Consider the following 27,392-nt stretch of genomic DNA (forward strand, 5'->3'; position numbering starts at 1 on the left):
AAGCCTCTTTTCAATCAAAGTTAATGTATTTCTGTAGCAAAATTCTTTTCATTTCCTGAGGAAACTGCTTCTCAAACTTTCACCAAACCTGCCTTAAAATAGCAGTCAGAGCAGCTTTTTAAGCAAGTATTGCTTAAACTGTTCTTATTTCAGCTACTGCTGCTGTCTGGCACATGTGCCTCTTTTATCATTAGGAAATGTGAAAATTTAATTTGAGACCTTCTGAAGTATATACTGATTGTAGATTGGTGGCTATAACCATCTGTTTTACAAGGGAAAAGAAAATAAGCAAAAGTTGAAATTTTCATTGTGCCCCGTAAAAGAAAAATAAATATAACAGGGGAAATAAAAAGGCTTGCTGTTCGTTTGTTTATTTTAAACTAAATCACTGTGAGAATTGTTACTTTTGGTAAGCCTGTGTTTGTTTTGGAGAGACTGTTTTTCCTGGCCGAGGGCTTACTGGTGTTTACTAGTTAGTTTCTAGATAACTCTACCAAATCTGCTAGCCTTCCGAGAAGGGGGATTGGTGCATCTAACTGTTGCTGCATGGCAAATGTGTATATACAGCAACTCATTACTTAACTGCCTCTGATAGGATCATCTATGTTTCTCGGGTCGCTTAATGCAGGACTGTTTTTAGCTAATTTGAGAATCTGAGCAAGTTGTCTTGCCTCTCCCAGGCAGTGGAGTTCCAGTTATGAATCATTTGATGTAATGTCCATGACATTTGGCTGAAGCGAGATCTCCATTGACTGTGCTCACTGAAGTCCTGTAGGCTCACTGTACTGTCAAGAGCAACTTGCAGCTTGCTCTGGCATAGATGTCTACATCAGGTACTCAGCTGGACACATCCCATGTCCGAGACAGCACATGCTTCTTCATAGTCTGTACTATGCTACATAGACTAAAATAGCAGCAGACTTCAGCCTTCACTCTTCCTCATCCTCTATCCACTGTCAAAATATTGCTTATCTACAATTTCTTGCCAATCCACTGGCATGAGGTGTGATGATTGTGAAAGACAGGAGGTTATTCAAAACCTGACTGCCTAGCCTAGCAGGGAATTCAGGTCAGGGCAAGTATTAGTGCAACTAGTGGCGAACAGTTGAAGTACACTCATCACTGTTCCTGGGGTTTTATGGTTGTAGGGTCTTTAATTATTGTAGAAATATTTAGTGCTGCTTGTGCGGATTAAAAAAACCCCACCCAGCTGCCATAAGGCAGCAAACCAAATGTTCATCTAATACAATATCTCTTTTCCTCTTTCTACTGTATCTTAGTAAGTTAGGATTACTGAGGTTTTGCTGTTGAAGATGCAGTTGCCACATGGGTTTTGTAAAGCAGGATGTTTTCTATTCTTAGTTCCTTCCCTAACAACCAGTAACTAATTTCTCTTCCTTCTTGACTGTGGATAATCATTGAACTCTTATTTTCAGAGAACTGGCTGCAGTTTTTCCAAGACCTCATCCCTGAGTGATAGCAGTTCTTTCAGAGCTCATCACTGTGTATGTAAAGAATAATCCCTTTGTGCACTTTATTTTGCACGTAATGTTTCATTTCCCCTTTTTATCACTCAGTTTTTTGAGATCCACGTGTAATTGTAGCTGTCAGAGTTGAATTCGGTCATCCTGAGTAATGGTGTATTTTCTGCAAAATGCATCATGATGTCCACCTCGTTTTCGAGGTACCTTATGAACATTACCAGCACAGATGATTGTATACCCTGCTCATAACCTTTCTTTGCTCTGTGAGCCAAGTGCTTATTATCCTGTTCATTTCCTGTAAGAGCCTCTGGTGAAGGGCTTTGTCATACTGAAGTGGAACAGTGAAATCCTTTTCTGTGAAGTTACTGGGACTTAATGTATTGCACTTCTAATGCATGCAACTTCTTCCATAACTTCCAGATTTTACAGTTCAGTGTCCACTTTTTCAGAGGTGGTAAGTGACAATGCTCTTGTTTTAGGATTAAATTTAATCTTTCTCTTTTTGCCTGTCTGTGGTCTCAGGCTGCAGTGCCTGGTGGTCTAAACACTCCTTAAGGATGACAAGGTCAGTTTGGTTAGGGAGAATGCAATCCCTTCTCTAGGTTTAAAACCAACCTAGGTGTTCTATTTAGGCGAGTTATATGTAGGTTATCCAAACATACTTCTGCTCTCTGTTGCCTATTTGAAACATGGCTGCTTTGTTAGGCTGCTGCCAAAAGAAGTACTTTGTGTCATTTAAATGGTTGAAGAGTTGACACCATTGACAATCGCTCTGTGTAGAACAGCCATCATCAACTGAGTTGTCAGTGTCTGGGTATCCAGGGGAAAATGCTTCTTCTGAAAGGTGCATAGATAGTCTGGGTTTGGGGGGAATATGCTTCATTCCTGTTCTGTAGTTCCTCATTTTACTTTTAGGCCTAGAGCATGGTATTCTGAGAAGTGCAAAACCAGGTCCTGTGCTAGGTTGTGCACAAACACAGTTGGCACAGTACTTTGCATTGTTGACTTTTTCTTACTATTAAAGCTGAGCACAAGCGCTGAGCCAGTTTCCCACAATACATAGGGGTGCTGAGCCTTGAAGATTTGGTCTGAGCCCGTCTTTACTAGCAAATCAAATCATTTATTACAGAATGACAGCAGTAATATCTGATCCTTGTACATCATTCCAAAGTATGTTCTCCAGTTTCCCAGATATAACAATGGTAGAACTGTGCTTTTGCCTTTGGGAAATGAAGGCATCTCTGCTCAGAGTGACTGGGATTAGCGGAATTTAATAGTGTCCTGGAAGGAACAGAAAATATGGAAGAAATGTGCTGGATTTTAGAGGCATAATTATGTACATTGACTGTATCAAGTGCATACTTTTTCTTTAGGCTCAGTTGTGTTCTTTATTTTTGTGTAAGTAATCTTTGTTATACAGGATAATGAAAATGTTGATTTTTGTCTTTCTTGAAATATGTGAGAAAAGAAAGCATTTGAAAAGTATGCATTGCCTGTGAAAAGCAGTGTGATATTTACTCTTAAATGTAGATGTAGCTTACTACCACTTGGTGGTGTGTTTTAAACACCCTGGAGACCTCACTGTGTTACAAAGGCATTTCTCCTCCTCGTAGTAGCATGGCTTTTCTCTTAAGTGCAGGCTACGTTAACCTTGAAACTGAATCACCTAAAATTTCAAGTCTCTCCTTTTGTGGATTTTAAACAGGCAGGTGCCATGATACCAACACATCTTTGCTACTGTAGACCCCAGAGTCTTTGGTGCTGCTTGATTTCAAGTGAATTAGAAAGCATACATTGTTTTGTGGAGTTGATTCCAGCTGCAATTTGAGAGGACTTGTTCAATACGATGATGACTGGAGTACTATATCTGGCAGAAGATGAAGAACAGAATAGATTGTGATTCCTTTGTCCAGAAAAAAAAGCTATTAACCCTTAATTATAAGCAACTGTATGTGAGAGGGAGAAGCTACAGAGACCTGATGGAGATAGACTTACCTGTTGCACTCCTGGATTATACATAAGCAGTTCTGTTATGCTGCTGGTGAAACTCCAGTAATTAGGATGGGACATTGAGTAGCATTCTGTTAAAAAAACCAAACCCACAAACCTACATCTTGAAGCTCCTAAAGTGCACAATTTCAGGCAAGTCTCACCTCATTATGAGAGTATTTCTAATAAGCTCTTCCTCCATCTGTAAATCCAGATGTTTTCCATCTGGTGTGATGCTGTTGAGCTGGGCAGGCCTCTGTTTTGCCTCTCCACCTAGCGAAGTCTGTGTTGTCTGACTGGGTCAGCTGGATGCTGCACAGGGATGCTGAGAAGGGTCAGATGGGAAACTAATCCTGAGAGTTCACGAGCAAGGGTTTAGTAACAGGGGTGCAGTTTTCCTCTTCTGAAAACAGCTACAGGGAACTGGTGCTAGTGATGTCTTTGCTGACTTAGGTACATTTATGTGAAATATTAAATTGAACCCTGAAATGACTTAGCCTGAGTTAAGTCTGAATTACATGTGTGATTATTGGTTTTAGTTTTATAATGAATAAGTATTTCTTATGGAAGGTGAGTTAAGATAGAAAGTAACATTTTTGAACTTATTTAAGGCTGCTGTTTGATAATAAATCCAGCTGTGTAGCCAGTAGTGCCAGGTCAATACGCTTGAATATTTGAATCTCCAAAAGCCATAGGAATTACAGGGGAGATCAGGTGTGAACTCAGGCTACTAATCCACAGCCATTTGGAATTGTCAGTATGATAAATTCATCCTGGCAGGCATTAAGCCAAAGCAGCTATTGTTTTTCCTCTGGTGGTCATGCTCTTACTGTTATTGAGCAGAAGCAGGGCTGCATGTTCACACCCTACCTGTGCTGAATCTGTTTTCTGAGAGATTAGGTGTTGCCCAAATGTGGCATTAATGATTGTGAAACCACAGCTTTAATCTCTTCGAAAATCAGTGAGACAGTGAGCTGTTGCACAGAAGCTTAAGGCAGCAAGTTCAGGACAGTTAATGTGCCGGTCCACGGAGAGACTGTGGTACATCACCTAGACACCAAGAGCAGGCAGACTGAATTCCTGCCCGTGCTGCGCTGCTGTCAGGCTGGCTGATCATCGCTGTCCCAGGTGTCACTGCAGGTTTGCTGCATTAGCCCCAGGCCACTTAGATACTTCAGGTTTTTTTATTATTTTATGTTGCTTCTGTGAGCCAAAACCTATGAACTATGAGGGTTAAAGAAGCAGGAAAAGGGGAAAGGTTTTGTGCTTTTGTTTCTGTGTTTCTGCTTGATAACTTATGTGAAATGCTTATCATTCCTGTGTACTAACTAATCAGTTAATGAAGCTTGGAAACACCATCTGACTGCACCTCAAAGGACAACTGACCCGAGTCTTACTCTGAGATTTCAAAACGTTGGCAGTAAGCTGGAGCTCAGAATTTTTATGGTGTTAGATTCTTCTGCAAGTTCTTTGCAGTACTGTATCCAAACATGTTTCTTCAGTGTTGAGTTAATGTCTTCTATTTCACATGTTTTCTCTAGCAGTGTATTTTTCATAGCTGTTGCCAGGGAGAAAGAAAAAACCATATCTTAATCCCTCTTTTTAAACATTTCTCTCTAGTATAAGATACACATGATAAAGTCATTGGGCTTTTGGCTTTGCTTGTAAGAATATTTTGCAGTACAATGTTTTTCACCTCTGCTTTGGTTATTTATAGAGATTTTTCAGGCCTTGGGAAGGAATTTGCAAAATCTAGTGTGTGAAGCAGAAGACAACATAATTTAAATACAGAAGGGGAAACTTAATGGATGGCAGAATATTGAGAAGTTGTATTTGCTGGACCTCTAATAATTGACTTGACCATTAAACAACTCACTTGCAGGAGTTTTTTCTTACGCTTAAGCCTGAAGTTTCTCACCTACACAAAAATAAAGATATGCTCTTTTTCTTAAAAAAGTACACTCACCAGACTCAAACTTCTAAATCATATTTTAAGAGATAATAAAACTGAGATTCAGCAAAGTACATTTGGTAGAAGAGTAAAAATGTGACTAATTTAGAGAAAAGTGTGTAAGATTGTGGTGAACAAAAGACAGAACTCAGCATTTGTGACTACTCCAACAGTGGCAAGTGTCAGTCTTCAAATACTTAAGATTCAAGGGAAGGTAGCAAGGAAGTGGAGTATGGAGTAGAGTATGAACTAGACTGAGTATGGAGAAGGTTGAAGTTGAGGGAAAGGAAGGTGTGGTTATGAACCAAGAACCCACTGTGGCAGGTGCTGAACACAGAGCAAAACTACCCTACACAAACACCGGTATTTCTTCATTACTCTTATTGAAAAATAAATAAATAAAAAAAGGTGAGGTTCAGGTGCTGTATGCAGGGACCAAGGATATCCTGTCTCTGGCCTCTGTCCCTAGAGCATTACATGCTGGAGATGAGGAACCCCAGGTGCTCTGTGTGTCAGTCTCTTTGCTTCAGGGGAAAGCTGTGACCAGCTATGTACCTGAGCATAAGCCTAGTTTCAGTGTGATTAGTCCCGTTGAATTTAGTGCGATGGCTTGCCTGCCTGTAGTTAACATGACTTTAGGTCAGTGAATGCAGGCCGGTGTGACCGCCGAACGAACAGCAGCCCATGTCCTTCACTGCGGCACGTCTTGCAGCCTCCCCCAGGTGCCTTCTACCTTAGCAGCATGCACAGCGGGAGTTCCTCTAGGAACTTCTTCCTGTGGTTGCAGTAACATGGTGACCATGCACTAAAGCTGTCAGAAGTCGTATTTCTCAAAGCTAATGCTCTTTTAAAATGGCCTCAGATATCTCAGTGGTGGACCTGTGAGTCTTGTACTTCAAAGCAGGTTTGCTCCCTGCTCAGGACTGTTTGTTTTCCGTGCTGGAGGGTTGGTCTCTTCTTTAGGCAACAGTGGCTGCCTTCCCTTGCTCTGCCCAGTGCTGGAGCAGGAGGCGGGGTGATTGAGTGCCATGGAAAAATGCAATTGCAGGCCTAAAAATAGATGCCCAAGAATCATTTTAGAGCAAATCAAACCCAAAGAATTCATGGTATGTTGCTGCCACCTATGTAATTCCACTGTAAATCCCTGGCTTCTGAGGTGGGAAGGATGTCAGTGTGACTCCTGGGAAGGAAGGGGGAGAGTGTCAGTGACTCCCATCAGTGCACATCTGATAGAGGAGGAGCGTAGAGTTCTTAGCATATAGGGATGTTGTCTTTTTCTTTTCTTCTTTTCCTTTCCTTCCCAGTTTTCCCCTTGTTCACAGTACCGCTTGCTTAGACAGTTGTGCAGTTAGGTGGTTCAGCTTCTGGAGATAGCTAAGTAGCTAAGGTGACAGATAGATGTGCCACCACTGGAATGGACCTCTCGAGTTTGCTATAGGTGCGGTGAAGTTGCTCTCATACCTCAGCCTACCTCTCGAGGACTGCCAGCAGAACCAAGATTTTATGTGTCAGGAGATCCTTTGATTTGGTTTGACATTGCAGGTGGTCCCCTATCACTCTTTCCCATCTCCCATTCATAGATCTGAAGAACGTATCGCATAAGTACAAGGGACACTTGGAAGCAAGATGTAAAACTGCAGAGCACAGCATGGCCACCCAAAGGCTGGATTCCAACCTCCCCCCTTCTCACTCCCCCTCCTTCCCACCACCTTCCTCAACCTATTCCCTTGGGCAAAGCTTGAGCTCGAGTCGGTAGGTTGTCTTTGGGTCAAGCCCTGAATAGAATATAGGAGCTGTCAGGTCAGCTCTTGGCTGAAAGTTGAACAGTAGAAAATTATTCTTCTGTGAAATGAAGTACATTAAAGATCTGAAGTGGCTCCCTGTGTGAGTTTTCTTGTTAAACTGTTATATACCACTGGTGGTGCCAGGATAGATGCCTGATACGATGCTGTAGCACTTCGCGTGAAATAAGTGTCAGAATCCAGCATATTTTAAATAATTAGTCAAAACCTGACTTTCAAATTCATAGCCCCGATCTTATTTTCCGTTCCAGCCCTTCTGCTTATTCTGGCACCAGGCTTGCTAGATGGCTGTTTCCCAATGTGGACCTGAGTAGTTGAGCTCTGCTGTTGACATTGGCCAATAATAAGTTGCAGGTGGGGAGCTCTGTGGTGTGATCCAACATCTGACATTCAAATCGGTCTCATGCAGCATCACCAGCTGAAGCAGCTCCTGATCTGCTTGTGATAAAGGGTTCCAGGCCACCAGAGGAGGTATTTAATGCCCAGGATCCTCAGCTCTCAAAAATGGGGATGTGGCTTTGCAGTGCAGATTTAAGAACACCTGTAGGTCCTGAATGTTTTGTGCTACTGCTTGATTCATCCTGACCTGGCACTTGAGCCCTACTGTACTTTGCATAGCACAGCCGCTGTGTGAGCGCCTAGTCTGAATCCCAGATGAGGTAAAATAAGGTTACGTTGGTGTGTGCCATGTTCACCAAGTCTGATTAAGAAATTAGTGTTCTCAGCAGGTGCTGAACAAATGCATTTGTATGGTCTGTTGTTTGTCCTAGGGGAGGTTTTATTTCTTATGTAAATTTATGATTTGTGAGCCCTGTTGAGGCTGGTACAGGGACCGGTTTGGTATGTTTTGAAGTGACTATCAGCTGTTTAAAGCATGTGTTTAATAATAATAAAAAAAAATCTTTTAGGTCAACAACCACCATAAATAAACTGAAATTTATCAAGGTATTCATTAAAATGCTAGAAAATTTGCCACTGGAGCTCCCTCTGCTCCTTGCTGGCCATGAAAGTTTGTGGTTGAAAACCAAAGGGAGGACTCTTCCTAGGGAAAACAATGTTCTAATAATGGTGGCTATATTTACAAAAGCATTTTTTGTGATACATGGTGCTGCTTGTCATGTGTATATACAGTGCTGATAGTTTGATGGCCATGCAGCGTATGAGCTGAGGCATCGCTGGCTCTTGCAGGCTGCTTGGTAGTGTTCTCCAAGTTCTCCTCATGCCGAGAAGGAGTAAAGAAGATGCCCCTCCTCCCATTTCAGGTCTTGACGCCCAGATGATAGAAGCACAATAATGCACGCAGATGAATGTTGTTGCTAAAGATGGTGGGACCCATCCAGTCGCAACCCAAATGTTACACGATGGGAATACAGTTTAGTGCTAGAGTAAGGAAAGCTGTGCATGTTTTTAGAGGACAGTTTAAACAACTAAGCAATTTGCCTTCTCCCTCCTCTTCCAGGGAGATGTCAGAGATGGTGGTTGTACTGCTTGCGGTGTGCCTTAGGATGCGAGCCCTTCCATTAGGGCTATGGTTAAACCTGCCCGTCTTCCTGTGGGACAGCCAAAAACCCAGAGCGTACCCTTTGTGAGGAGTGGAGAAAGAAAGGCTTACTCCTCTCTTTCCTGTGAGACACTGAGTTACACTCCTGTTATACTCAGAGCTGGATTTGTGGTAATCCCCTCTCGCCTAAGTGTGAATACTAAAGATGGCTGGCGCCAGGTTGGATGGGGCTTGAAGCAACCTGGTCTAGTGGAAGGTGTCCCTGCCCATGGCAGGGCCTAAATCTAGGCCCTTTAGGCCACCTACAGAGATTTTTGGATGAGCAGATGCCTGTTGGGACTTCAGCCTTCTTTAAGACTTACCGTTATCCAAGAGGTGTTTTTGTTTGTGTTCAACTTACTTGGTAAGAGTTATGCAAGCCATTCTGCAGGCTTCATTTCCTCTCATTCTAGGTCTCCAGAAGTGGAAGTGAGGGTGACAAGTGGGTCTTTTCTTGAGGGAAGGTGGTGTTAGGAGCTGGAAGCCTGTATGCTAACGTTGCAAGTAACCCTTGGTGAGAGGTTTAGTGAAAAAAATGTGCCAAATGATTTTTACTCACTAAAATGTGTTGTACAAATCTGGTTTACATTTTGTGGACGGGGATTTTAGTACTCTCATTGGGGACAGGGAATACTTTTTAACAACCCTTATAATGGCACTTATTTTAGTATTCATGTAATTTATGCTGCATGTCTACTGTGTTAGTCCTCACTTGCAGTTAATGCAAAATCCCAGGGTGGGGAGGAGGAGGAAGAAACGTGGATGCAGTGAAGACAGAGAAATGTAAAGCGTAAAGGTTATTATAGATATTCCCAGTACCACAACTCTCTACCAAAGCATACTTGATGCTTTAGGCATCAAAAAAACCCCACGCTGCAGCCAGCTCCTTCCAGCTGCCTCGCTGTGCCTGGGCAGTGACACATCCACCTAGAGTGGATTGTTCGTGGGTTACACCTCTCAGAAGACTCGACTGGGGTACCAGTGTCTGGCTCGGGTTTCCTCCATGCAGGGAGGACATGTCTGAGTTGTGGATTCAGCTCAGCCTCCTTGCAACAGTCAGCTCTTGGCAAGCCTGCCACTTCTGGTATGATTTCAGTTCAACTGGATTTCTTCTGTAACACCGGCTTACAGAAAGGATTTCCCTTTATGCTGCTGGTTATATTGCACCAAGCTCAGCCTGGGTTGGGAAATTCAGTGCTGGTCTTGTAAAACAGCTTCCACTTGCCTCTGATTACAACAGAAGATTAAACCACATGGCAACAGGAAACACAAAACTCTCGTAACTGTGTGAAGAAAAGTAAAACCAAGTACCAGCCACCAGGAAATGTAAAAAATAAAGAGATGAATTTGCAGCTGAACAGCATCCCCAGAAGGTGCAGGAGGGCTAGGCAGCGGTGCCACGCAGCTAGTGCAGCTGAGGTCAGGCTGTTGGGAGCTGGGCTTAAGCAGTCCGGCAGCATGCTCTGTCATTTGGGATGTGTGCATACCTCGCCTCCCTGCGGCATCATCTGCAGCCTCCGAACGAGATTGGCTGTGGCAGAGTCAGCCCATATCTTACTAGAAGGAAACCTGAGACCCGCCAAGCCCAAATGTCAAGTGCTGCTTAGTCAGGCCAATAGCAGCAGTCACCAGCAGCCAGCCCGGGCTCTTTCCACGTTTCATCAGGGGCAGCGTTCTATGTCTGAGCTTTGTTTCTTAATGTAACATGTTAAAAAAATAAAAATAAAAAATAGTGGGGAGCTGGCAGCGTGTGTGGAAAACCAGTGTCTACCATGTGGGGAAAAAAAACAAACAAAAAACCACCCAGCCCCCACCCCCAGAAAACAGCAGATGAGCTTCTTCCCTTCCCTGCTCCTACTCTGCTCCCCATATACCTTCCCCTGACAGCTGGATGCTAAATATGCAACTGATGAAGGATAAAGCCTCACTTGCAGTGCAAGGCTCCTGCAATAAAAATGGGGACACCTTCGCAGGACTTCTGCTTCCCAGACAAGAACCTTGCAGGGCCCCTTAGATCTCTAAATGTGTCCTGGTCACGCTCGCTAATCCAGGAAGGCTCTTCTGGCAGCTGGGGGCTTGCATTGCTGTTTGTACATTCCCCAGAGTACCCTACACACTCCTATGCTACCACACCATACCTCTGGGGTGATGTTAGTGGGACACCCTTTGCCTCAAGCACTCAACCAAAAGCGTGGGGGTGTTGTGGGGTGCTGCTGTCAGGAAGAGAAGCTGGTTTGCTCTGTTCTTTCCTGGTTTTGTGCCTGCATGCGTGCATGTCCACATTTGCTTACTTGCATGCATGGTTGTTGCAGTGTGATGGAACATGTTCTCAGGCTGGAGGTCACAGGCAAATTTAACCTTTTCTTTTTTTCTGGATTTGACTGTAGCTCCTCCATTTGAACTTCAGAGACGCTCATTTGAACGCTTTTCAGAGCATGCCTTTGCAGAGCAATGCGGCTCTGGTAGGAGTCAGCAGTATCAAACAGTAAAAAGATCACAAACAATTAACCGCAGCAGGGGGATTGAAAGTGCATGTGCCTTGCTTGCTTCCATATTTGCCTTCCCTTTCGAACCAAAGCAAACGGACACTAGTGTGCTCTCACAGAGGATGCTGCGGGTGCTACCAGCCAGCACAGCAGGTTGCTCGGGTGGCTGCCACAGCACCTCCGAGTCATTCTAACCTCCCCACACCTCAGGGCAGCAGCAGCAGAGGGCTGAAACACCCTTTCAGAATTACAGCCATGATTTTTCCAGGGACTCAGTGCACATTGGATTCAGGCCATGCATTGAGGACTTGTGCTGAGAGTGGGATACCTCTGATTGAGTTTCAGCCCCCTCTTTAAATTTGGCACTCTGAGTGCTTTCTGCAACCTCTGGGGAGAGAGCAAGGGAGACCTGCACGTAGCAGCTATTTTAATCTGTGTTTAAAAAGAGGCTAAGATGACTATCAGCCATTTAATTTTTAGATGGCTTATGTTAGGGGGAAATTAATCCCTTCCTTTGCATCTGCCACTTGCAGAATATAGATGCTAATGTCTCCTAAATACCTTCAGCTTCTCCTTTCTCCTTTGCAGGGGTGGGAATGCGGGCGAGCTGTGTGTTTTGGACATGTGACATTCTGGAGTTAAAAATGAGCTTTCTGGAGGTTTTTCTGATATCATGTCTCACTTCTGCAGAGCTGTACATTCCAGGATTTTTTTCTTTTTCTACATATTATTCCAAGGGAGTTAGTTTACTGTAAGCTCTTGTTTTGTTTTAAAAAACTTGTAAATATGGAATATCAACTCTTAACTCAGCCATCACATGGCGTCTCCCATTTAATAATGTCTGGCTTGCTTAAAGAAGAATGGGCGCGTATGTTTGTAGACTCCAGTAAGTGTTTCCAAGGGTAATGTCTCCCTGTAACTGTGGCCTCCCATTAGAAGGCAGTTGGAAAGGGATAGGTGTTTGAGCAGAGCTGATACCTGCTCTGATGAGAGCAGCGACAGGCACTGGAGTCAGCGAATAGGAGCAGATGGCAAAAATCCATGTATTTTGGTGTTTGAGCATCTGTGTCATTCGATTATAACAATGCACCTTCCTTACTATTACTTTGGCCAATTCCTCTACCCAGCCGTCTCCTTGGAAAATCCTCAAAGACTTCCACTGGACAGAAGAGCAGCAGTGAGCAATGCATTTTCTACAAATTGAGGGCTAATCAACATATTCCTCTGGGAAATCTCATATTAAAAGATAGAGATAACTTGTGTAGCAGCTTCATCCCTGGAACGCTGCAATTTTGGGGCTGCGTCATGAAATCACAGCAAGTTTATCACCTTAAGCCAGCAGTGAGCATGGTATTTGTATTTAGCCTCTAGCTCTAAGAGTAGCTGGGGTATTTTCCTGCCCTGCAGCATTGTTCTTGCCTTCAGCAACTGTTTATTAAAAAAAAAAAAAAAAAAAACAAACCAAAAAAACCCACCTCAAACTAAAAACCACCAAAAAACCAAAAACAAACAAAACCCAAACAAACCCCCCCCACCAACAAGAAGGCAATGATTGGTGAAATCTAAGGGAGCTTTTACACATAAAATTGTGTTGCAACTGGCAATGTAAATAACACACCATGTTTCTGGAAATTCAAGTACAAACTGCTTGCACAGAGCTGCCAAATGATGCATGAAGTCTCTCCTTGCTTCAAGAAATCAAGAGGAAATAAATATTTCTAATTTATTGAAAGAAAGAATAATTGTGATAGAAAGAGGTTGCAAAAAATATTCAGATCCATCATCTTTAAAAATGAGGCATTTTATATCTGTTGTGAATGCAACTTCATCTATATACTTAAATTTTTTAGTACAGAAATACCTTTGGCATCTCTTCATGGACATGATGAATCTGTTGGCCCAAACACTTACCAGCAGGTTCAGAAGTATGGACCAAGCTTTCCAAACAGGATTACATCTTTCCCCCCCCCCCCCCCCCCCGCCCCAAAGATCTTTTAAGTTCTTGTATAAGTTCTTTAAAAAGTAACAAGATTTTTTTTTTTAAAGCACTTAGTAGCTCTAATAAATACCACATTTAATACTGTGAGGTGGTTTTTGAAATAATTTATATACAAGTAGTTACAAAGGTGTGTGGCCTCTGGTAACTGGTAGATGTGACTTCCTGAGTGTACTGGGATTCGTTTATTCAAGGCAAGGTTTTCCAAATAGTTTCTGGACCTGATTATTTCTGTTGAGAGTAAGATAAGTGATCTTGAAGAAATTTTGAAATAATTTAAGTAATTTTAAAAAAATATTTTAAAAACATTGTTCTTGTACTGGCTTCATGGAGGATGGGAACAATTATTTTTGATTAAAATAATATAAATACAAGCTCTTTGATGCTGCGATCCCAGAAAACATCCAGGGGCAACTACCCTGATGGCTTATGATTTGTGTCTTTTGAATGAGGGTTTTGCATACAGAAAATGTAGCTTCTACCGAGACAGGAAACACCGCGAAGTGTTCGGCATGAATAAATGGGAACGCGTGAAGGAAAAATAAGTCGTTCCTTTTCCACAGATGCTCTTAACAGGAAATCTGCAAGTTTCTTGGCATCGCTGCCATCCAGCGCTTGTCTCTGTGGTTTGGCTTCCTCTGATGTCTCTACTACCCGAGGTGTGGAGTGTAATGTTGATGGGAAAGGGAGAAAGTTGTGAGGCTTTGAATGGTGCTAGTGGGGGAAGAGTGATAAGGTCGGAGATAGTAATAAGAAATTAGATTTTAAATTGGGAGGGAGGACAGAGGAAAATGGAGCTCTGCTTACTGATACCCAAGGGTGGCTGAGTAAGAGCAAAAGCTGAGTAACTGGGCTTGTGGCATTCTCAGGGATGAGCTTGTGGAGATGAAAGAAGCAGTGATGAAGAGGAGGGAAGGCAAATGTCTCAAATAGAAGCGAAGTGGAGAGAAGTGATGCCTGCATTTCAGTATTGAGTCACCTTGCTAGGATCATCACAACTGTCAGTCTGCAAAGGAAAAACCTCCAGCAGCCCAGTGAGGTGAGGGAGAGAGGAGCTGGGAGATGCTGAATGCAAAGATGGGGTGGGTGCCCTTTCGTTTATGTATTGCAGAGGTGTGGTATGTAAGAAAAAAGCTTGAGTCAGCAACTTTATCACAGATACTTTCATAACACTGGTATGAAGAAGAGCCTTGCAGCAGAGTCTAAAATATGTACAAAAATGCGGAGCTGATGCCAGATGCTTTGCACTCAGGTATGTGTCACTAGGGCTGTATGTTTGTGTCAAGGAAGGATTAGAGACTTGCAGTCAGAGGGAAATGGTATAAAGACCCACAGCAGCAGTGCGCTCGTTACCCTGCTCCCATCTCACCGAGATGTGAGTGTGCTCTGACAGCGATGGCTGAGGAGCTGAGGTAAAAGCTGAGCCTAAACGAGATTCTCCAACTAAACCAAATTCAAATGGGAGATAAATAAGCAGTTATTTTGAGTGCCAATCTCTGAAACTCAGTCTGGAAACTGAGTCATTCTGGGCTCTTTCCTGTTTGCTCATTAACAGGAATAATCCCATGGATGGGTCTTCACCGCTGCCTCTGGCGAGGTGCGCACTGCGAATGAGCCCATGAGTAACACGGGAATGAAGATCAGCACCAATTCCCCCCTGCTGGTAACAGTTACACATTGCAGTTGTATCTTTGAAGTAAGAAGCTGCTGCTTGTACTAACACACATTCTTTTTCTTATCCCATCCAATTTTCAGCACATGGGCTTGCGCAAACATTGGGGCAGAGCTGAACGTCCTTGTTAGTTTCAGAAAGTGCTTTGAGACAGCCAAACCCAGGGCTGCAATAGCGGCGTGGTTACTGTTTTTTTCATTTTGGATTGGGATCTAAACTGTTTAATTCCTGCTGTCTCTAACCCACCACATAAAATGTGCATCAGGTTCTTGGAAGCGGGCTCTATTCATACAGGAAAGTAGGGGATAAGTATGTAAATATATCTGTAATGTAGGAAATATGTAAAAATATGTAAAAATACCTGAACTGGGGGAATCTTGTGGCTAACTGAGAGCAGCCCCCATCTGTTTTGGGCAGTAGTCTCATATCCTTGCATTTATGGACCTATCCAGCTCTCTCCTAGCAGTAGTTAGGGGCTAACTCTTTGTGGATCTACTAACCACTCTTAAGATACATCTGGTCTTGCCAAAATTTTTTCAGGGCTTGATCGTATTGCAGGATGGCAGGGTCTGTGAAGCAAAGCCTTGGCATGGGCTATGACTTGCACCCATCATACGTTACACCAGTTGAACCTGCTTGTGCACCCTCCTCCCCGGGACCAGTCGGGGACTATTCCCACGTAAGGCCGGAGCGTTGTTGCAATGGAGGAGCTCCAGGCTATGTCAGGAATCCTCCTTTTCGGTGGCTGAAAATACTGAGGTTACTTTCTCGATGACAGCCGATTTCCTAGTTCAAAATTAGGGATTGAGATCACTGTGGGCAATGGGTGGATTATTTTTTTTAATGCAGCTGCAGGGAAAAAGGCTGTGCTCTGCATTTTCCCTAGAGAACTTTACTTTGCAGAGATGTTTTTAAATAACATGGGTTTTATTCTGGACTCCACCAAAACTATTAGTCCTTCTGGGGTTAATAACTGCTGATAAGATGAGGAACCCCAAGGGGGAGATCAGTCAGCACTCTGAGATTTCCGTGATTCGTGCCATCGACCTATACCTTCCTGTTCATGAGCGTTGCGACTTACAGATCTGAGGGAAAAGGTCTGCCCAGAAACATTGTACAGCCTCCATCCTTGGAGACTTCTGTGGCTCAGCTGAATAACGCCCTGAGCAACCTGGTGTGATCTCGTAGCTGGCCTTGGGCTGGCCTGGAGACCTGAGACCTATTCCAACCTGCATCATCCTAGGAGCCTAATGTGGAGGTTGCTAGACAAGCTTGATAATTAGCTCTGGGTCTTCCCCTGGTGAACAGCTGCTCATCTAAAATGTGTATAGTTTGGAAACTAGCTTTCTATTTCTTGTTATGTCATCCAAAAGAGGAAAACCCCACATTACTGTGAACATTGCAACTAGGAAACCCAGTTTCTGATGGTATTGTCTTGAGATTGATTGATTTTGGTGTTTAAGAAAGTATGAACTCTGATGGAAAGCTTTCTGATGGTCAAGGCATTTTAAGGGGTCTCTGGCATCTGTGTTTCTCCAATATTTAATAGAATATGGACCACAGATTGACTCTTACTCTGAGTGGAAACATTTATAGGCTCGCTCTTCCTCTGTCTCTTCCGCCTCCCCAAACTTTCAGAAAACTTGTGGAAAAACTAATTCTTTCAGGTGGTTCTTTCTTTGTCCAGTTTGTCTAAAGACTTGCCAACAAGAGCCATGGTGGGGGGAGAGGGATCCTAAACTGCTCAGCTACATTCACAGGGAAAGCAGAGACAAACTGCAGATTTTTTGGGCCCTCTTATATCCTTTGTTTAGGATATAATAAGACACCGATCTCTTTGAAAGTGTGACCTTTATTCAGGTTTGCATGTGAGCACTGATATCTGCAGATGTCTGGTGGTGTATTTCTTTTGGTCAAGAAAACAAGTCATAACATGGCCTGTGCCTGTACAAAAGTAGGATGGACCTTTTTGATCAAGGACATCAAAAAGAAAACAAAGTGCTTTGTATGCGGCTCTGGGTGCCCTTTAGCCTCTGATCCTCCCCCTGCCCCCATCTTCTCTTCCTTTTTTCTTTCCTTTGCTTTCTTTGTTGCCTTTTAGCCCTAATTTTTGCTACAACAGTCAAAACAAATAGCATTGTGCAGTGCAACAGGGGCCGTGTAGAACAAAATCCCACCTTGCTTTTCCTTTTGGTGGCTCCACTCAACAGCTTTCTGCCATGGGGTAGTGTTGCAGTAGGCTCTTAGTCACTGAAGCACGGTGACATGAAAGCCTGCGGTCTGTCTTGGAGCTCCCTTGGTACATGTAGGAAGGATTTCTGTGTCCCTCAGTCAAACTTGGAGTTTTGTGTTTACTAACTAGGTTGACCAAAACATGGGACAAGTCCTGGGCTTCAAATAACAGTTCTGTGAATGGGAGTCAAAATGCCCCCTGCTCCTGGGTCCATGAAGCCCCAGCATGAACCCAACGATAGCAATCAGTGTCTGAAAAGGGTATTTTACCATTGACAGGAAAGACATGGTGACTGAGGCGATCTGACCCTTTTCTCCCATCTCAGGCACCAGGAGGTACCTAAACATCACTTCAGTGCCCCAAAGCATGATGAGATAATGAAGCTCGTCAAGTAGTGATATGATTTGCAAGCAACTACTGCCTTCTTATGAAGGTTTCTGATCCATTGTCATCCAGGGCAGCTAATGTCACCACACTAAAGGTGAAGACAAAAGAATATCAAGAAAACAAGGGCAAGGAGCAAGAAGATTTGTTAGGGGCTGGAGGTACTGCCAGCTAGCACCATGGGGCGTCATGCCCTGTTTGAGATCCCTAAGCCAGCTGAGTGACAGTAATCTGGCAGCAAGAAGAGATGGCATGAAAACCCCGTACCTCCTAGAGAGGATAAAGGGCATTTTTGCCCTGCAAAATATCGCAGTCAGGTTTCTCTGCTGGGAGGGCTGGGATGGAGGAATGCAGCTTGTGTTTCCCACAGAAATGTGGGCTTGGTTACACTCTGGCTTCTGCCACTCAAGGAAGGTCCATACCTGCTGACGGGTATAAGAGTTTGAACAGTAACCTGCCCCATTTACATATATTAAAATAAGTATTTTAACAAAGAACGCTCTGTTCTGGCTAATTCTCCATTCAGTGCCCTGGTCAGCTCTGAAATGCCATCAAGAAGATTGGCCTCGCCAGGGAGAGGTCACAACTACAAAGAAACAGAGGCAAGGGAGAAGGAGCAAGCGCGACAGGATTTTTCTGAGTGCTGCAGATCAATGGGTTGGTCCTTCCGTGCTTCCCACGCTCTTTGTGTGGCATTCCAGAGAGAAATATGGTGCAGGAGGGTGGTGTGAGTCGGACGAGATGGCCTGAAACAGCAGTGGTGTGAACAGGACTCCTGCGGTTGTGCTCCACCCCCTGCAAACCAGCAGAGAAAGCTCTCAGTGAAGCAGAAAAAGCCACATTTAATAAGGGAAATTGTTATAATTACGTTGCAATGATACCTGGCACTCATATGTGGTATTAGTTTCAACTGAGAGACTTCAAAGTCCTGCAAGGTAAGTGCTGCTGGGTTCTGGTAGCAGATGGGGAAACTGAGGCACGCAGCTTTGGTCCTCACTCGAGGTAAAGAAATGTCTCTAGTGGAGAGAGATCTTTCTGCTTTAGTGCTGGTCAGCCCTAGAGAGCAGCCCAGGCACCGAGACAGCCAAAGCAGTGTCCCACTCACCAGTGTGACCCACCACAAAGCTCAGGTGTCTAAGATGAGATTTAGGTGGAGTTCAGACCTGAAGTTTAAAATTTTAACCCCCTCCCCACCTGCTGCCTACTGCTGTCCTCTGGGTCCTTGCCGTCCATCTCACCTCACTCCAGGCAGGTCCCCTGCTCAAGTGCACAGGGATTCCTGGAGCCCCATCAGAGTATTCCACATGCAGGCCATGACAAAGCTCTGGCTCCAGACTGGGTCTGCAGGAAGCTTTTTGTGCCTGGCAGCAAGCCTGAGACCTGAGCGCCTCCGAGCTAAACCTGGTGTAATTCTTGCTTCTTCCTGGGCTGAACTCACACTTGAGCTGGATTTTTCCCTTGGTTTTACAGGCTTGCTCGAATTTTATTGCAAAGGTAATGACTGGAAAAAAGCAGTCACCAAAGTCTCTTGGAGCAGGTGGTGGCTCTCCAAAGAGGCCAGGAATTGACCGCACCTGCAGAGCAAATAAACATATGGGTCACATAACAAGGGTGCAGGTGATGGGGGAGATAAAAGGGCCCATCTGGCATCTCCTACCTGGGGTGGGTTTGGCTCTTCCAGCCTGAATCCCATCAAAGTTTGCTAAGGTTTTTCCTAGGAAAATGGATAACAGATCTGAGTCGAGAGGGAGACCTCAGGCCAGACAGCATTGGTCCTAAGCTGCTGAGCTGGAAGACCTATACCCGCTGCTGTCCTGACAAAGAAACCATCTGTATGTCTTGCTGCTGGCCTGATTGCTGCTTCTAAATTGGATCCTGGTGCATGGAAAAACTTGTCATCTAATAAAGCAGCTGGCTGGAGAAGCTAGTTGGCAGGCTGCAGTGGGGAGCAGCGTCCAGCATGCATCATGTTTTGACATGTCCATCACTGTTTCTAGCCCCCTTGGAGGGTTTTCCAAGATACTAGTTCTTTATAAAAAAAAAAAAAAAAAAAAAAAAAAGCCCCAAAACAATGGCTCTGTGGCAGCACATCACTCCATAACCATCTCCCTGCAGTTAACTGGAGTTGGGAGCAGAGCAGGCAAACATCTGTATCTCGTGGCAATGCAGCACACTTGCTCTGGATCTCATCCAGCCTGTGCTCTCCCGCTCAGTGATGATTACCCCTCTCCGTCTTCTACAAATACCCTTAAATAGACATGATCTGACAACAAAATTACTGGAGCAGGCTTCTAGGAAAGTCTGCCATACACGCTGCCTTGAGGAGTCCCAGAGCCTTACAGGGCAGGCATCCTGGAGCGCTGGAAAGCCTGACCTCAACCAAGGTATCTCTGTGCTTCGGGTTTTCTAAAAAGCATATTGTGATGTATTTTTCTACCTTATAGCTGATGCAGCTCATTGAACGCTTCATCTCCTAGGTGAATTACAGCAAATCAAAGCCATGACATGGATTCAGTAAATCCAGGTGTTGGCGCTGGCAATCACTGATTAGGGTTGGAGTTTTTTGAGGCTTGTACGGCAGCTAGAGGCTAAGCACTTATTGTCAGGTTGGCTTGGCGCCCCTTCTTGTGTATCAGCTTCTAAGAAAGCAGTTAGTGAGTTTCAGGAGCTGCTCCACTGCACCTCCTGCTCAGCATGGGATGACGGCAATTGGGGGATGTTGGCTGGGATGCAAGGCTCTGAAATGTGTGCTGGATGTGGCCCAGCAGTGTGTCCCAACATTGCCCAACTGCTAACCAACGCAGATGGCTGCAATCACAACAATTTGTAGGCATGTTTGACTTCTGTAAGGTTTGGTGACAAAGAGCTTGTTAGGACAGGACTGACCTCAGTGTTGTGATGACCAAAGAAGCATGTTTGTTTCTATTTAAGGCTGAGGGTTTTTTTAGTCTTTTAAGAGATGAGGTCTGCTAATCTGTGGTAATTAAGGGTTTTCTCCAGTTCATGAGTATGTTGGAAGAATATGCATGTGCGTAGTATTTAGCGTTGCTGACAACTCAAAAATTTAATGTGGTTTTTAATGCTGTTTGTTGAATGAAGTGTGTGTGCAAAAGATGTCAGCATTGGATTGGAGTATGCCAACACTGACATGGTCAAAGCTTACTGGGAAGCCAAATGTATGGTGCAAATACAGAATGGAAAAAGTGGTGATGTGAGTGACCTTTCCTATGTGATAGGAGGTCTATAGTGTTGCAGGTGGGCTATTGTATCCAAAACGGCTAGCTAGAGAAGAGACGTCCTTTTGGTTTCCATTCATCCATCCATCCTTGGGACTTTCCACTCCTCTTTGACCCATAGTACCAACTCCCGTGCAGAGAAAGAAGAATACTCTGTTGTGGGAAAAAGATTATTAGTAACTTGAGTAATCAGCATGATACACTAGGATACTGAAGGCTTTTGAGAAGCCTGTAAAAACGTTACGTTCTTAAATTAAGATTTTAGTGGGCTTCAGAGTTCAACAGTGCTTTTTGTTCCATCTTCTAGTATGCCTGGAATAAATTGGGGAGGGGGGAAATAAGTGCCTGTCAAAAAAAGGAGGGTTACCAAATATAATCTAATGTAGTCTTAGGGAACACCCTGGGGATGTGTAATTGAAGACTAAAATAGCCATGTATATAATGTTATGGTCGGCTGTCAGCAAGCGACTATGTTCCACACAGAGATCCAAGATGTTTTAATGTGCAAGCCAATGCTCAGTCTGGGGAGGACAAGCCATGGTGGTGTTAGCTTTTTATTATGTCCTGTTCTGCAAAGAAACCAGTGCTGTAGAGAAGCAATTTATGAATGTGTTTACTTCTTGCTTGTCTGCTTTGTTGTGAATTTTCTAAGGCGGCACTTTACCTGGTGTACATGCGTTACTGAAGTGAGTTGGTCCAGGTTTTGGGGCTGAGTTCTGTTCCACTGGAATGGTAACGTGGGAGGTTACCTGAAGAGCAGCCCTGGTCCTGGTGGGAGATACTCCATATAGTGCTATGAAAGCAGATGTATAAACAAACACGTACAAAGGAGATACTCCTCTAGGCTCACGTACATAGAGAACTTGAAAAACAGATGCTTATTTAGGAGATTGAATCTATTTGTCCCCCTCTCTGTGAATAGAATTTCCTTCTTAGCAGCTGAGCCCATCACCTGTGTTCAGGGTTTGAATTTGACACGTCTGCCAAGTTTGACATTTCCTGGCTCTTTGTAACCAGGAAATGTCTGTCTTTTTTTTTTTTTTTTTTTTTTTTTTTTTTTTCTGGACTAGGAGAGATGTGTGATGATATTCACGAGGGTCTAATCCGCTCCGTGGCTTATGTGTGCAAAACACTGCCCACGAGTCTGATCTCGGATCCTCTGTCCATCCGCAGCTCTGTGGGAGCCAGAAGAACAGGAACTTGAGAGATCTTTGTACAATGCAGCAATTCTGTAAGTTTTAATATTGCAGGAACCCCAGCTCACCTTAAATTGCCAGTGCTGAACTGTACAGCATCCACATGTATCAGCTTTCGTCTTATGAATCACTTGCAAAGCCCATGTTTGACTCTAGAAATGTTTCTAAAATTCATTCATCTCTAGCTGAACTGCATTTATCTCCAGGTCAGACACCAGCTCCTAAGTGGGATCTGATACTGATTCAAAACAGGTTGAGGCTTTTCATCAAAATCTTTTTCTTTAAGTGCACTGTGGGAAATCTGGATGTTTAATACATTTGAGGAGAAAAAGAACTTTTTTTTTTTTTCCAGTCTTTCAGATCATCTTACTCTGTAAAACATGTTGGCTGCAAAAGTAGGAAGTGTGTCTGTACAGAAGGGAATTTCTGCGAGGGTTTCTGCTGCAGAGGTCAACATGTATTGTCAGGCTGCTCGAGGATGAATGAATGAGTATACAATCATGTGATACCAGTATCTGGGGTTACTTCGAGTCAGTGAACTTCAATTGCAGCATAGGTAACACCTCAGGCCCTGTCTTCCAATAGGAAAAGGACTTTAACGGGGCGAAATCAGGAGAGTTTGTCGGCCAATGAATGCTTGCTTTGGGGAGTGACTCACATTCATAGCGTTTCAAGCTTGTGGTCTGGCAGATCTTGAGAGATGATTAAACCCACATAAAAGGCTATTATTAATACAGTTTCTTTAGGTCTGCACCCATGTTAGTTTGTGCAGATGGGGCTGGGGAAGAAGTAAAAATATTCCTAAGCCATGCTGGAAGCAAGAGTCACTGCTATCCTGGGTGAAATACACTCCTGTAAATGCTGTGTGGAGGCTACATACCTCCTGGCACTCTTATCACAAAATTCCTACCTGGGACAAAGACAGAAATTTTACTAATTGCAAAGCAATTGGCCCAGAGGATTTTTAGCTGTGTCATTTATCTGAGGTTGCTTTGAAGAAAGCTTCCACCTCCTGCTTCAGGCTGCTGCCCGGTGTCCAGCCCGCTGTCCCCAGCAGTGCTGCCTGGCTGGGACAGTAAGCCCAGTACCCCATCGCTGTTCGGCACTGGGGTAAAGCAGAGGGGCAGGTCAGCCCTGACAGCTTAGCCGGGGTTGTCCTGGAGCAGTACCCACCTCCGCGCAGCCCCCTGACAAGGTGCTTGCTGTCTCTCCCTTTCCACCACCAGGACCAATTCACAGATGTATGTAGTCTTTGTCTTAGGTTAGAATAATTTGTCTTGATTTTTGACATCAAGATGATTTCTTAGTGTTTCTGTCCCTGGAAGTCTTCTGTTAGAGACAAAGTTTCTCATTATTGCCTATGAGGTTGCCAGGTCTGGGAAATATTTCTGGTTTATATTACTCTCTGTGTTCCTCCTGGTGTGCGTGAGATGTCCCAGAACCCAAGATGATGAGATCCCTGTTTTATCCATAGAAAAAAGATATCATAGGGTACAGGGGCTGCGGCCCCATCTGTGGGTATCCCCCACCAAAATGCCATCAGACCTTCATCCCTGTTGGACAACAAGCATGGGGATGCCTGAGGACCCCTGTCCCTGCAGCCCATGCTCTGCCACCCTCCTGACCTACATACCTCATCGCAGGAGAGAAATGGGTACAATTCTGGCACACCTTTGCTACCACAAAAGTGCAAGTGTAACGATGGGGAGGATGGGACGAGGGGCAAATTACAGAGCAGAGACCTCCTGACATCAGATCTGAAGTGGCTTAATGGGGAGGGAAAAGGAGAGAGGGACCCATGTGGTGTTCAGTTGAAGCAGGTGACTGCTGGGGGTGGGAGCTGCCTCCCTTTTCTTGGGAAAACTGCTTGAGACAATTTCCCAAAAGAATTTCATCAAAGCCCTGTCAGGGAGTGAAAGCATTCAGCAAGGCTCATTCTGGTCCCGCTGTCTGTTTAGGGCCTGCAACACAGATCTGATCAACAGCTCCTGGTTAGGTCTCCATATGGACTCTTCTCCATCTAATGAAGATTCCCAGAAGACAGGAGATGTCTGTGGTCCTAATATGCTCCTGTTAAAGAGCTGTGAGTAGGACAGTGATTTTTCTCTTCCATAGCCTTTGATGTTCTCACAACTTTTGCCTTTGCCTGAGAGCAGCCCTGAGCAGGAGGACTTTGGGGTGTTGGTGGATGAGAAGCTCAACATGACCTGGCCATGTGCGCTCACAACCCAGAAAGCCAACCATGTCCTGGGCTGCATCAAAGGCAAAGGAAAAGGATTCCTTTATCAGTTGGCTCCACGGGCTGTTCCACCAGGCTGGTTGTTTGACCAGTGACTGGATCAGATCCTGGCTGAGGTCATGCTATACCTACCTGCTCACACCCTGTGATTTTCTGCCTAGGTAAATAATCCCACACCAGCTTCAGGAAGGGCAGTCCCAGAGTGAACTAAATATTTCTACAAGCAAACACTGTTCTAGTATTTTTGGAATGAGATTTAAAAAAAAAAATTTTAAATTGCTGATCCTCAGGACACCGTCCGCCTCTCCTCTGCAGCTGTGCCATGCTGGACATCGTCCTGAGCTTTACCAACACTGAACTAAGTCATTTTCCATCAAATATATATGTTGGGAAGGCTGTTCTTGTCCCTTTGGCTTCCTGCTGAAGAAACAAAGTGCAGCTGGTCTCAGCCATACCTACTGGCTCATTCACATTTTTAGGGCTTTTCATACGGAAAGGAGCTAGAAAATAATTTTGTCAGATCTGCCTTAAAGGGAGAGCTGGTAGCAATGATTGCTCATCGTTCTGCTCCAAAGAAAGGTACAATCCTGCTCAACCCATGTCCAAGAGAAGCTGCTATCTTTCAAGGTACATGATCTCCTCCCTGGGCTGGGGGTCTCCTGGACAAATAGCTTCTTGGATAGGGCCAAATTGGTTGATGTAGCTCAGCATCAAAGCACACGATGCAGCCATGTCCATTGTGTACCGCACAGGTGGAGAAAGTGCTCTCTAATAACGGATTGTGAATAATAAGAGCAAGATTTGGGCTGAGCTTGTTCTGTTCTGAAGGTATTGCTGCAGCTGGGGCAGCTTTGGTTTGTGTGCTGAGGAGAGATGAAACGGGACTCCAGTCTTGACAGCCTCCCTGGATGGCTGGGGGAGCTGGGAGCACATATCTGGACATGGTTCAGCCAGCAGATTTAGCTAATCTCCTCGTCATTACCTCTTCCCGTTATTTATCACTCTCTAGCTGTTGCATGTGTTTCCTATTTGCTGGTAAAGGCTTGGGGCAGGGACTCAAAGGACCAGACTTTTATTTACAGAGTTGGCGAGAAGGAGCCCGGGTGGGAAACAACAACCGGGAACGTCGCTGTCAAGATCTGTCTGATGAAACCCTTGTCCTGTGGTCCATGAACAATAACCCCCCATGGCCAAGAACCACCATGTGTGCGTGCTGCCTGCCTTCAAGGGTGGCCCAGAGAGGTGCCCGACGGCCCATCCCTGGGAACATCCAAGGCCAGGCTGGACGGGCTCTGAGCAACCTGATCCAGCTGAAGGTGTCCCTGCCCATGGCAGGGGGCTGCGCTGCAGGGACTTTGAAGGTCCCTTCTGACCTAAGCCATACCATGATTCATTCCATGATTCTATAAACAAAGGTGGCTGTTGAGGCAGCCCACCATGCCTCGTGGGGTGGGAAGGGTCCCTGTGAGACCATGGACCAGACTTGCACTTGAAGCCAGGAACTGCCTGGGCTGAGCCATGATTTACCTGATGGGTTGTTGCTGTTTGCATGAGATGGGTGTTACGGGAATGCACCAGCCTGTAAAAGCACCAGGTGCTGTTAAAGCATCCCGTCTTGCAAGCTGGTAAGTGTTGGTGGGGTCCCACTCCCTCTCCAGATCTTTGACTGGAGAAGCCTATCATCACACAAGTATTTAAAAGAAAACTCAATTACGAAGGCTTTCCCTAAGAAACTTCTACAAAGCTGGTTGTTTTTTTTTTCCCTGGCAAATTTACCCATTTGACAGACAGACAGAAATTTCTCGCTACAGAGAAATTTGCAGGGTTTCATCTTCTGAGAAAGTTTCACAGCACTTTCTTGAGAGGGGGATTTCTGCAGAATTAATTCAGCGGATATGCTTATGCTACACAGTGACAGAAGAAGCTCTCAGCACGGGCTGAGACACTTCTCATTTCCTTGAAATGTTAGCTGGGGAATTTGGTTTGCTGCCATTAGCTGCCACTCTTCGAAGAAAACCCCCAGAGCAATCTCATATCAGTAAAACAAAAAAATTACTGCTGAGCCCTCATCCTGTGTCTGTATCGCTTGCTGTAAGCCCGGGAGGTATGACTTTGGGGAGAATCAAATGCATCAGTCTTGCATGTGAGTGTTTAGAAAACACATTTTTTTAAAAAATCTATTGATGTCAGTTAATTTTGCTGATTGAACCTTATTAATGCCTGGGTTTAGTTTTGTCATTTTGAAAAAAATCCGCATTCTCAGTGATGATCTTTCCTCTTTATTTCTTTCCCCTCAAACCGATCTCTATAGATGGACCACATCCCTAGGTAGACGCTTCGTGCTTTTCACCTGTGGCTGATTCCTAAGGTAGATGCTATAATTGGACAGTAACAGAATTGTCCCTTCCAAGGATCTACCTTGAAACTATTTCATTGTCTGATTAGCATCTCCAGCCTAATCTTCAAATAACAAGCATCAAGAGCTAATATTTTTGCTGAAATAGACACTTCGCAACTTTTTTCCCCACAAAAAAATTGGGAAAATGGATCTATTTTAATACTTCATAGAGGCAGAACCATTCTTGGTTGCTGGTGCTATTAGTTTCTCATTTTTGTACTCATCAGCTTTAGACTTAAAAAAAAAAACAAACCCAAAACAGAAACTGAAAAAAAGTGCTGTTGATCCCAGTTTGTTGGCCAGTTATTTCCTGGGGAAGTAACTGTTGTGTGGTAGAATTCAAAAGAGAAACCGAAAAATGTACTTCCAGGTAGTACCTTCTATTTTTATGTGGTTCTATTACAGAAAAATCACTAGAAGTAGGAATACAGTTAGGAAGAAGACAGTTCACTGTAGCAGTGCTTAGAGATCTTGGACTTGACCAGGAGCCCATTTCCAGAAATGGAAGTGTCACTTGAAAGCATCCCTTCTCACCTCCGTCCTACAGAGGCGTAGGAATTCAGTGTCAGCTTTAGCCCTGGCTCTCTCACTTACTGTATTGATGAAACATTAACCACTTCCCTGTCTCTTCTTCCCAATGCAGAAAATTGCTTGAAATCACAGTGGCTTGTCTGAAATCCTGTATTTGGTGACGTTTGCTTACCTTTTCATTTTTGAGCTTTTTGATTATTGTTTTTCCAGCGTCCACAAGAAACATTTTTTGGTTTTCTGTTGGTGACAGCTAAA

General features: G+C 44.3%; 1 protein-coding gene across 1 annotated transcript in view; it reads right to left on the reverse strand.

Annotated features, from left to right (window-relative positions):
* Nucleotides 1-27,392, reverse strand: part of LIPG (lipase G, endothelial type) — an 85,916-nt gene continuing 58,524 nt past the window's right edge. Inside the window, exon 10 of the mRNA XM_080371623.1 lies at nt 1-27,392. This exon is cut by the window's right edge and continues 49,250 nt beyond it. The gene's annotated coding sequence lies outside the window, so the exon portion shown is untranslated.

This window comes from Falco punctatus, assembly GCF_963210335.1.
Source record: "Falco punctatus genome assembly, chromosome: Z".
Taxonomy (NCBI): domain Eukaryota; kingdom Metazoa; phylum Chordata; class Aves; order Falconiformes; family Falconidae; genus Falco; species Falco punctatus.